General features: G+C 35.2%; 1 pseudogene; it reads left to right on the top strand.

The window, feature by feature from the left end:
- The first annotated feature begins 7,511 nt into the window (after positions 1–7,511).
- Positions 7,512–7,648, top strand: LOC121146310 (annotated as a pseudogene).
- The last annotated feature ends 4,940 nt before the right edge of the window (positions 7,649–12,588 follow it).

Here is a 12,588-nt window from a genome sequence, read left to right as displayed (position 1 = left end):
TTGGTTTCTGCCATTGCCCAACTGATAGAAGATCTTTCTCTTGATTTCTCCTTCTCCCTATATGTCTGACTTTCAAATAAAAATAAAAGTGTATCTTAAAAAAAAAAAAAGATGCTGCTGCTTTTTTTCTAATAACACAGACGTTGTTCTCTAGATATCAAACTATGTAATTCCCGGCATATCATGTCCTTTCAAATCTTTTCAGTTAACACAGACTTTTTTTTTAATCTCAATATCCTAGTAAGTCATTATTTACCCTTGAAATTTCCTTGTCATTATCTGTCATTTCATCCTTAATGGTCCTAGAAAACTCTACTTCTCTGATTCTTTTTGAAAAACATATTTGTGCTTTATGCTCATTACACATCTTATTCTAACTTCCTGAAAACTTACTAAGAACACACTAAATATTGAATAACTGTTAAATGAATAATGTGTGAAGAGAAAGGAAGGGAGGGAAGTAGGACAACCGGTGAGAAACAGTGATACCGGGGTCTGATGTAGGTGGATAGTGGACAAGCTGATCTTGTTTCTTATTCTACTATAAAATGGCAAAATAGCAAATACTGCTCTGTTCAAATAATTATATTTTGTCCCTGAATTTGACACACTATGGTTGTCACTACTTGGAGGACTAAAATAAACGAAAAATGCTACTAAATGACACAACTTTTAGAAGACTTTATTATAGAATTAAAAACCTGTGTTGCTACCTCTATAGTTGTCAGTGAATAGTGGTATTTATTGTAGCTGTGAAATTTAAAGGTTTAAAGGTTACCAGTGTAATAATCAATTCAAATTTGCTCTCAATATGAAAATTTTAAGTAGTTTCGAGTACAATAAACATGTGTGAAGCAAACAAAAAAAAATGTATCCTATTTAATAAAATGTCTACATTGCTTGGCCTGACATTTAAAGAGATTTTCTAATATTAACTTCATTTTTAAAAATGAATGTTTTATTTATTTGAAAGGAGACTTAGTAAGAAAGAGAGAGAGAGAGAGAGAGAGAGAGAGGAGAGAGAATATCTTCCATCCACTATTTCACTGTCCATATGAGTACTTCAGTGCATACTGGGCCATACCGAAGCCAGGAACCAGAACGTTTTTTCAGGTCTTCTATTTGCTTTTCAGCAGTAGTGGACTTAGTGCACAGAGATATGGTCTACCAACTGAAAGTCAATAGCCAAAGCTTATTAACAGCATCAGGCTTTAAAGACAAAGGCTCACATTGGTGAAGGGGGTTGTGTAACAAGACGTGGTTTACATGAAGGTTGGAGTGGTCAGTTAGTGAAAAGGATGGTCTTTTAAGAGGCTACTAGGGATTAGTGCTATAGGGAGAAGGAGCATCTGTCTTTTGGTCTACTCTGTAACGAGGATTAGGGAGCTCCAAGCCCTTGCATTCCATGTCAACTACTTCACGACCTTTGTCCCAAATTCCAGGAACTTTTTCAACAGAATAACAGCTGATTTATGATCTTACAATAGCGAAGAGTCCCATCCTCTAAGTTTCTGCCTCTCCGTAGTCTCCCATGTGTGTTCAGATGCCCAAGCAGTGGGGCCATTTCCCATGGCATTTCCAGGCATTATAAATGAGCTGGACCAGAAGTGCAGCAGCTTTGTCCACTACACCATAACGCAGGCCCCTATTTTTGTATGTCTTTAAACTTCAGTGGTTGATTTAGCTTGTGTATTCTTTCTAATCCCAGCCAGCTGCTCTAGTGTGTGTTTGAAATCATGAAAAAAAGAGTGTTCACACTCACCGATACCCACTGTATTTACTTCAGTTCTTTCCCTTCTGTTGACCTTTTAATATTAACTGTAATTAAAAATGAGAAATCAAAGCACGCCCAAGGTTCTTCCATGTAAAGGTCAAGCACAAAGATGGGCATGAATGAAAACAAATGTATTATTCTTCTGCTAAGATATTTTCACAGCGTTACTGTTTCAGGAACCAATGAGACACATAAGCTGTCCACTACAGGAAAATTTTGGAGCCACACTGAACATTCTAGTTAATATGTGTTTGTTTGATAATGGTGAACAGAATCTGAGAGAGCACAAATGAGGGGAAATGAAAGTGTGGTGATAGCTGGAGATGGGTAACTGGACCACCTGTGAGCAATGCCTGTGTATGAAAGGTTGCTGAAGCAAGTGCTACAGCTAGGGACAAGAAATAGCAGCAGCAGGAGGAAGGCTGGATGCTGAAAATCACAACATGGGTGGGGTATGTCAGCACCTTTGGAGTAGGAATCTGAAACCAAATGTCAGGGTGTATGTAATATACAACAGACATACTTATGCACTTAAGCAGCCTATGCACATAGATATAAGAAAATTAAAATTTTTACCCATTATTTAATGCATCAATAATCATGATAGAATAAAAATATACTAAAATTTTCAGTTAGCAAATACTGCATCAGAGACATTGGTGAAGTGGTTCCATGACAATGCCGACATCACTTCTCCCTTATCAAGTACAACTTTAGGTATGTTATCCAGTAAACGCAAAAGCATCAGACATTGAAGATGTCCATGAAGGAGCAAGTCTCTTCTCTCTGCTGCACACCACTCAAATGCCCTTGAGCTCCCTATCAGATGTGCGTCCACCTGATGTAAGGAAACAAGTTCATTTATGTGTATAAAAAAAGATTTCAGATGCATTGCACACAGATGTATTTTCTTACTGTTTTCATGATAGAGTTTCATAGGTATAGATTTATCCTGCTCCCTGGCTCTCCTTCCTATTTTTCCCACTCCCCATTTTTCCCCTGTAGTGTCACGTTAGTATACTCCCTTAGAACAAGTTACAAGTTTAGCTTTCTGACATTAAAATGTACCATGACACAATAAATACAGGCAAAGGTAGAAATACTAGTATCATATTTTAGAGATTTCTTATATGATTCATTGGGAGTCCTAAGTTTGTTCAGAAACTCGTATTGTTTTTCAAGTTATTTGTCTTCTCCATATTGTAACCTCACCTGTAATAACAAAAATAATGTTTTATTCTTTCTCCATATGAAATTCAATCTAGGTCCAAATGTGATTCTCCAGAGTATGAAACACTTCAACATTCTCTGGGAACTCTGAAAAATATGTAACAAAGCCAAGGAACCAGCATAAAAGCCAGAGATATAAAGGGAAGCATTCAGCATTTTTCAGACAGAGAAATAAAAACTTGTTTTGATGTTGTATGCATATCATTACTGTCTATGTAATAAATGCCCTTATCTCAGAAGTTTGAGTATGAAAATTTAATTTAAGCAGTGACAGATTTTCATTAATCATGCCCTACATTATCTGTTATATGCACAAATGTATGAATTATTTTAGTCATATTCTTCAAGAAATTCCTGGGGTGAAGTTAATATTTCCTCGGGATCTGAGGAATCTATGGGAAAATGCTGTTTCCTGCAGAGTATCAGATGAGATAGATGTCTCAATTTCTGTATGTTATCAATTACATTGATAAGTGTATCTCACTTTTTTTTGTTCTACCTTAAAAGCCATTTATAATCTCAGTAGAAAAACAACCATAGATAATATTTACATAGAATAATTATACGTATTTTAAAGATTCTGTTTTTTCACAAACTGCAGCTTTGTCCTTTTCCTTCCTTCTGATGACCTTCTTTTTAAAATAAATTAATTTATTTTATAAAACAGTTCCAAAAGTTCTGTGATATCCCTTCCCCCATGGATTCCTCTATTTTATTACAATATTATAGTCTTTTAAAAACAGTCAGAAGTCCAGCAATATGCTATTTAAGTGTATTCTGAAATTGTAGATATTGACAATACCAGACAGTTCAGCTTCCTACTGTCAAGATATAATTGGGCAGCCTTTAATCTGGAAGTAGAGATGCATACTGCATTGTACCTTCACATCTTGATACGACAGTCTCTTATACAGTTCCTCTAGATAAGTATATGTACATACATTACGACTTTCCCAGCTATCCTTTCTGGCCTAAATTTACTCAGTTTCCCTAAATCTATTCAGCTTCAATGCTAATTTTACATTAAGGGAAGATTTAAAATTTTTCTTCAACCTGAATTAGATCAATTGAGTTTTTAAAAGCATAAAAATATTTTAAAATTAATAATCAGTAGGCTGTGTATTAAACACTCACTTTATATTTTACTTCACAATTTGTATTGTGTAATGTGCATTCCTATACACGTGTAAGTATAAGTATCTTATATGATTTGTACACAGATGGTTTTGTATTATGGAGACATATAGGAAGGAAATCAAAGAAGCTTGTTTGTACTTATATAAATATATAGTATATAGTATTACATATTATATAGCATAGTATTATATATAAAACATAATGTATAATAATTTTATAATTAAATTGATACAGTTTGAAGCCATTATGCTCAGCGAAGTAAGATAATCTGCAAAGAACAGATATCATGTGTTTTACCTAATCTGTGATAACTAGCAGAATACAAAAAATGTAATCTACATGGTTGACATTGACATCCTGGGATTCAATTATTGTTTACATTTGTCTATACACCTGAAGAATAATAGTTGATTTTTCTTTGTATTTCTTTTTTTCTATTTGCTGTGTTTTGATATTTTTACCTAATGATTTGCTAAGCCTGCTAGTGTGAAGTGAAATGAAATCATGCCATTGTAAAAATTATAGGAGAACAAGAAACAAGGAAGGAAAGTGGGTGGTAATGAGGACAGGAAAGATGTTGTGGTTGGAAGTATAAACAAAGATAAATAAACTGACAAGACAAAAATGCTTAAATACATGGCATGGAATGACAGAAAAACCAAAGTGACCTGAAAAACAACTGCAATGTCTTTTTTTTTCTTTATTTTATTAATTACATTGTATTATGTGACACAGTGTTATTGGCACTGGGATTCCTCCCACCCCTCCCCATACCTCCTCCCTTGGTGGATTCCTCCACCTTGTTGCAGTATTACAGCTCAAATTCAGTCGAGATTCTTTCATTGCAAGCATATGCCAAGCATAGAGTCCAGCATCTATTGTCCACATAAATTCAATGGTTTCTTGGAGAGACTATCATCTGAAGGTAGAGCCGGCAGAGTGTCATCCCAATCAATTAAAAGCCCCAACATAACATCAGCAACCATTTACCACGTTATGGTGTTAATTGACATGATATTGATTAATCAATATGTTAAAAGGAAAATGCAGGTTCTTAACGACATCCTGTGACTTCTTCATAAACATTTCAATTTTGGTTTATATACTACTGGGTTCTATGCACCTTAAAATGGCTATAGATTACTATTCAGCTGTCTCATGTCTATTTTCATTTTGGTATTTAGCTGTTTATAGTGTTGAAGCATGATTTTGCTGAACCTGGTTGTTTTTCTGGTGGTCTGAATTGACTTATAACTCTAACAAGGCATGTGTCAACAGTTCAGGTGCAGAATATTTTTAGGAGGGGTGTGCAGAGAAATCCTCAACACTCCAGTGAGACATAACTAATCTTTGTGTCCCACCTAGTGAGGTATGAGTGAATCCCCGCTGACCATTTCCTGTCTGATTCTAAGCTTCCCTTGTTGTTGTCTATCTATTCTAGGTTTTTTGTTTCTTTGTTTGCATATTTGCTTGTTTGTTTTGAGGGGTTTCTGGAGCGACCATGACGGTCACTGCAAGAGAGGTTGGGGACCCAGAGCCAGAACCAGGCAAGGACCAGAGAAAGCTCCCCTCCCTAGTCCCAAAAGAAGTTTATTGTCCTTCTGTTTCTGCAGACTGCTCAGGGCTCCTGGTTGTCGTTCCGATGATGCTGCTTTCTGCACAGCAGAGTTTGGACTTCTCCCATCCCCTGTGGCAGCTCCAGATAGGGATGGGTGACCTCAGAGTTCTCGGCCTCCGAAGGCACTCCTATTGCCCGTGGTCTCCTTGGTTGAATACCATATGTTTGTCTTAATTTGAGATGAAATGATGTCAATCTGGAAAATAATACCTGTATATTGTAATATTATTGCAATCTCAAACAGCTTGTATCTAATGCAATAAGATAATGTGATGTAATCTATAAATCAACAATTAATGTTAGTCAGACCGCTTATGATCTGCATCAAAGAACTGTAAAACCTAAAACACTCTTAATACCCTATGTTATTCTGCAATGGGGAGAGAAATTTTCCATCTCCCTAAAAAGTGTGAAGAAGACATGAAATATATCCTATCAGGATCATATCTGGTAACTCATAGTCAACGGACTCAAGTTAGCATTAGACAATAGTAAAACTACAAAGGCATAAGTGGGGAATCGGGAGTGATGCTGACAGCCTCTTAACAGGAGGTCGTGTGCATGAAGCTTGGGGGGAGCACCCCAGAGTGGAGCAGGTGGACAGGAGGAGGCTCATATCCCAATCCTGCAGACTCCCAGATCCTCACCATGGGCTATCAATACGAGCAACAAGGACTACATCCCAACTACAATGTCTTTTAATGTTAGCTGAACTATTTCAACATACCTTTAATGAACGCATAAAATAAACCATATGTAGCGATTCTCTTTTCTTCTATGTGGTAGATGAGATTAAAATAGTATATATGCTATCTCTTAGTTTTGCTATTCAATAGATTTGTTATCTAATAGATTTGTTATCAAATAAGTATGTTACCAAGAGTATTAGAAACTTAATTTCTGAGTGTGTGATCTCTGCTCTTTTTATGAGTGAGAGGAAAAGTTCTACAAATTGATATACTTATTCCAAAATATCTAAAGTTTATTATTCAGAAATCACTATTTCACAACAGCTGTAAGGACTGGTGCTTCTAGATTTTCACTGAAAATGAATCCTGCAGGCAAAGATAATGATCCCTCATTAAGTGTGAAAGTTTACCCCAACATGAGAGATATTTCTGAGAATCCGTAACTTCTTGCCTTAATGGTACAGCTCTGAAGTCATAGTTTCTGTTTAAATCCAGCTTCTGGCATTTCCAATGTTAGACTAAGCAAGTTATCTATAACAAAAAAGATAAAAATAGTTATTAGAATTATTGAGAAAATGTGTTTCTTCATGTAAAAGATCAGAAAGATATCAACAAACAGTATTATGCAATAATGCAGTAATATTGGCATTATAATTATTGTTAACAGTTCTGACAAATCATATACTTAAAGTTGTTTAGCATTGCTTGAACCATCATGTAGCTTGTTCCTAAAATTATTTTATATGACTATGATGGAAATTTCTCTATTATTATTTAAAACACAATCTGAAATTATATTTTGGGAGTGTATTTGAGAAACATTGAGTAGAACATAAACAAAATTGTTTTTCCAAGCTCTGTTAGTAATGTGATTGGAGGAAAAATAATTGATATCTGAAATTCATTTACTATGGAGATGAGGAGAATTTCACAGAACACTGATCTGGGTCAGGCAATTAATTTTCAAAATTATTACTGGGTAATCAAAATGATTAGTTTTGCAATGTAGAGATAAAACTAAAGAAAAAGAAATGTGATTTATAATGACTTAGAGATTTTATTTATCGCTTCTTGGCCTTTTGGCTAAGATCAAGTGTAGAAATTTTATTTAAATGTCATGAAAAATAAAGACAAGATTTAGATCAGAAATAGGCGAGTCCCATCTCAGCATGCATATCCTTGTGCATGGAGCTTGTACCTTCTTCCTAGGTGTCAACAGCTTCTCAGGGGAAATGTCAAATACGATGTAACCAGTTACCTGACACTGTTGACCAGGGATCATGTGGGTTCTTGAACAAATAATTATAGGGGGTCCTATAATGTTTTACTACTAAAATAACTATTTTAACACTTCTACAACTATAGATGGAATAATTGTCTATGCATTCCTCATTGACACATTAAATATAATTTATACCAATAAATATGCTTCAGAAAAATCAGTAGAGTTTAAATCATGTACCACTAGGATGAAGGTTCATACTAAGTGGATAGTGAATTTAATATTATGAACTCACTGCCCATCAGAGTTACTTCAGGCAAAGGCACACCTGGTTTTGAATACTTTAAATGTCTTTATTGACAAAATAAATTCAACAACAATTTGTCTATTTGATAATAATCACTGTTATGTAAAATTATTTGGATCAGCATTGTTTGTAATGATGACTCATATATATTAAATATAGTCTGATAATGTAAAAAAAAAACAAATTAGAAACATCAGAGATAGCTTTTGACTTAGTTACAGGAGTCTTAGGATGAAAGACACATGAAATTAGCACATAGTCCAAGTATCTCTTATACAAACAGCTTGGGAACAGGAATTTTCAAGTTGTTGACTTGCTTGGATTTGGGGATATACATAGTGATACATGTTGGAAATGACACCTAAGTAATTCATAGTTAATGTTTCACATACATCTTATCCAAATAGAACATTAGATTTAACACAATATTTGTGTTAATTTTGTGCATGAAATAGTGTCCACAATCTGTCATCATGCCAGTACTCAAAATATTTGATGTGGGAGCTTATCAGATCTTGAATTTTCAGAATAGGAATGGCCAATCTACAGTACAGACACTTCATGTATTTCATCTAAATGCTAGGACTGTTTCTTCTTTCTGTACTACCAAGTTCTGGGTATCAAACTTTAGTTACACTTTTTAAAAAGATTTATTTATTTTTATCGCAAACTCAGATATATACAGAGAGGAGGAGAGACAGAGAGGAAGATCTTCCATCCAATGATTCACTCCCCAAGTGACCGCAACGGCCTGTGTTGAGCCGATCCAAAGCCAGGAGCCCAGATCCTCATCTGGGTCTCCCAAGCAGGTGCAGACTCCCAAGGCTTTGGGCCTTCCTCAACTGCTTTTCAAGGCCACAAGCAGAAAGCTGGATGGGGAGTGGAGGTACTGGGATTAGATCCAGTGCCATATGGGTTCCTGGTACTTTTAAGGTGAGGACTTTAGCCACTAGGCAACCCTACTGGGTTCCAGTTACATCTTTTTGTTTGTTTGTTACACATTCTTTGTCAGGAAACATGAGGTTTTTGTTGTTGTTGTTTTCTAGTTTGTTTGCTTTTTGCTTTTATAAAGTGTCCAAGTGAGTCCATGTGAAAGAAAAGGAGGTGGACAGAGGCAAGGTCAAGCACATACAGACAATGCACTGTTCTCCCAGGTCCCAGTGTAACAATCTCTCCTGACAAAAGGATTAGTCACTTTTTCCAAAGCAAAACTTTTTAGTTTTGTTTTGTTTTTTGTTTTTGTTTTTTTTTTTTTTTTTACTTTTCTGACATCGATACTGGTTTCCTACAATTGGCCATGGACCAAGAATTTTCTTCAAACAAATGGATTTAACAGACTGTATACTCTTCAGGGTCTACAACAATGACAACTGGTAAGATTCTTGGAAACATTCAGCAGATTCTGATGCCATGGAGGCACATTTGGAATTGCTCCTGAGCTGTGAATAGCTTAACAGAGAATGACCAAGAGGTGAAAATTCTCAAAAATGCAAGTTCCCCACCCCATGGAAAAAGGTTTAGTTTTCAAATATCCAAGCAGTTCAAAGTCCTAGATATAAAACGAAGAGGACCAGTGCAACCTTGGAACTACATGAATGCCCTATGGGCACCAATTTGTGTCCAGTGTCCAGGCACCTTCACTTCCCATCCAGTTCCCTTCCTGTGGCCTGGGAAGGCAGTAGAGGATAGCCTAAAGGCATTAGACCCTGTACCCAGTTTGGATATCTGATGCTCGTGGTTCCTGGATCTGGATTGGCTCAGCTCTGGCTCCACTTGGAGAGTGAACCAGCAGATGAAAGATTTTCTCTTTCTCTCCTTTTCTTCTCTGTAAATCTGTCTTGCCAAATAAATCTTTTAAAATAATAATTAATTCAGGCTAGCATTCTTAACCAAAAAAAAAAAAAATTAAAGAAAACAGTTACCGTATCATAAGTAGTTTTTCTTACAATAGAACCAGAGTAGATATGACCAACTCATAAATTCTTTTTTTTTTTTGTCAGAGTATAAACCATTGCCAGTAATAATGTGCCAGTAAAAACAACAGCGGAGGGGCAGACATTGTGGCAAAGCTTATGAAGCAGCCACCTTCATGCTTCTTCCCCTGCTGTAATGCCCTGTTATGTCCCAAATACTCTGCTTTTACACCTGGGAAGGGAGCAAAAGGAGGTACAAGTGTTTTAGTCCCCATTTCTACCTGGCCCAACTCTGGCTGCTGTGGCCATTTATGGAGTGAAACAACAGATGCTACATTCTGTCGCCTCTCTCTCTCTCTCCCTCTCCCTCCCCCTCCCCCATCTCCCCCGATTTTCTGCCCCCCCCCAATTTCAAATAAATAAATATCTACATTTTTTGGAAAAAGAAAAATATAGCTACTGAATTAGAGTATATAATGCACAATATAAGCTTGTTTTATCATGGAGACTAGCTTTAGATGGGTGATAATGGCCAAATAACTTCCTCACTGCAAATGTTTAGGTTCTCTCCGGGTAATTTGCTACTATGCTAATACTATTGTAATACTATTATGATGAATCTCAATGTGTTGCAAATAGAATCTTAGGAAATCATGTAAATCACTTACTCAACATGAGGCCGATATACCATAAACACATTACATAATGAAATATGCAAAAACTATATGGTTAATATAAATATACATAAAAATTGATGAATGAAGTATAATAAAATTCACATTTCTCTTGAATGGAAATATTTCCAAAATATATAAAATAATTTTCTCTTTCATTAAGTTACAAGTATCTAATACTTTTTTTAGTTCTTGTCAATTCCTCATGTTTATATTTACTTTACAGTTTTACATTGGATTCATTTTCCTATGTTTTTGTACTTTTTATTGCATTCTTATAATGCAATAATTTTTACATTTTATATAGAAAATATGTATTTTATATTTTAATTCATATATTACATAAATATTTATTATTGCATTTTATAATACAATATTTTTATTATATGATACAATTTCATAGGCTCTGAGATTTCCCTTACTCCTTCTTCAAATTCTCCCTCCCACGTTGATTTTCCCAATATTATTACAATACTATAGTCCTCCATAAGCAAACATAAGTCCATCAATCCTTTATTTAATTGTATCCTGACATACCAGAAAGCCCAGCATTCTATTGTCAAGATGTATTTTACAATTTTATTGGGAGTCCGTCTTTGATTTGGAAGTAGAGATGCATACTGCCTTGTATCTTCACATCTGGATATGATAGTCTCTATTGCAGTAATAATACAGTCCCTTAAATGAAAACCCATAAAACAAAATCAAAACTGGACTAAAGTTTAAAAAAAAATTATAACACCATGGAGTTAAATAACATGCTACTGAATATCATATGTTCTCTCTGACATGAGGCAAACTTCATGCAAAATATAAGATCAATATCCCTTCCCATATGTTTTAGATGCAACTCATGGAGTGTGATATTTTTGTTTTTATTTTCGTGTTTTCAAAGTCCTTTATTTTATTAAATTCTTCATGAGTCATAGATCATACAATAGCACCATTCTTTCAAAGGCTTTTTTGTTTTTTATGTCTAATACTATTTTATAATTCCTTTAAGATTGTGGAAAATGTGAAACATCTTAAGTTTTCACATGCAATTTCAGATTGAACATTTAGGAGGGAATTAGACATAGATACAATTTATTTATTTCACAGATATGATGTGAATTGCTGTTCCATCAAATCCTCATGTGGCAATTTAATTGGTGTTGTACCGGTGCTAAGAGGCCAGAGTTTGTGAAGTGGGTAATCCCCACAGGTGGATCACTTAGGGTGAAATCAGTGGCATTACAAAAGGGTGAGTCTGTACCCACTTTGCTTCTTTTCTCTTTTACCTTCTGCCAGGTGATGACAAAGCCAGAAAGGTCTTAGCTAGGTGCCAGCATTCTGAACTTGGACTTTTCAGCCTGCAGAAATTGAAGAAAATAAATTTCTGTTCATCATAGGTTACCCAGCTTTAACTATTCCATTACAGCAGTAAAATGGACAAATTGATAAGTTGATCAGCATTTTTAAAATATTATATAGATTATGAAATCAATTGAATGACTCTCCACTATCACCTTTATAATGGGATAGATACAAGCACAATATAGCATTTTCACGGACATTTTGCTTCTGTTTATGTGCATATGCATGCTATGGTTTCATCTCTGCAATAATTTATAATTTAGTATTAGCTTCTTATTTTGAACGTAAATAAAATAACTTGAGAATATGGATTAACGCAAAGCATGTGGATGAAGTTAATGCTAAATGTTTGCAGTTAAGCAAAATATTAAGACAAAAAATACAACTGTAGGTATTGGAAAACACATTATGTAAATGTTATGTAAATGTTCTGCAAACTAACGTTAACTTCAACTTATAATCATTTATATCATTTATAGTAAGTTAAATTTTAAATTTATTTCTAGGACTTTAGACTTCCGAAATGTGTTTTAAAAAGCCTAATTTTTGGGCCCAGCGCGGTGGCGCAAGTGGTTAAGGTTCTCACCTTGCACGCCCAGGATCCCATATGGGCGCCGGTTCTAATCCCAGCAGCCCCGCTTCCCTTCCAGCTCCCTGCCTGTGGCCCT

Source organism: Ochotona curzoniae, unplaced genomic scaffold (genome assembly GCF_017591425.1).
Source record: "Ochotona curzoniae isolate NIBS_2020 unplaced genomic scaffold, NIBS_Ocur_1.0 scaffold_3890, whole genome shotgun sequence".
Classification (NCBI taxonomy): domain Eukaryota; kingdom Metazoa; phylum Chordata; class Mammalia; order Lagomorpha; family Ochotonidae; genus Ochotona; species Ochotona curzoniae.
Note: the sequence above shows the minus strand (reverse complement) of the source record. Positions and strands in the feature narration are given on the sequence as shown.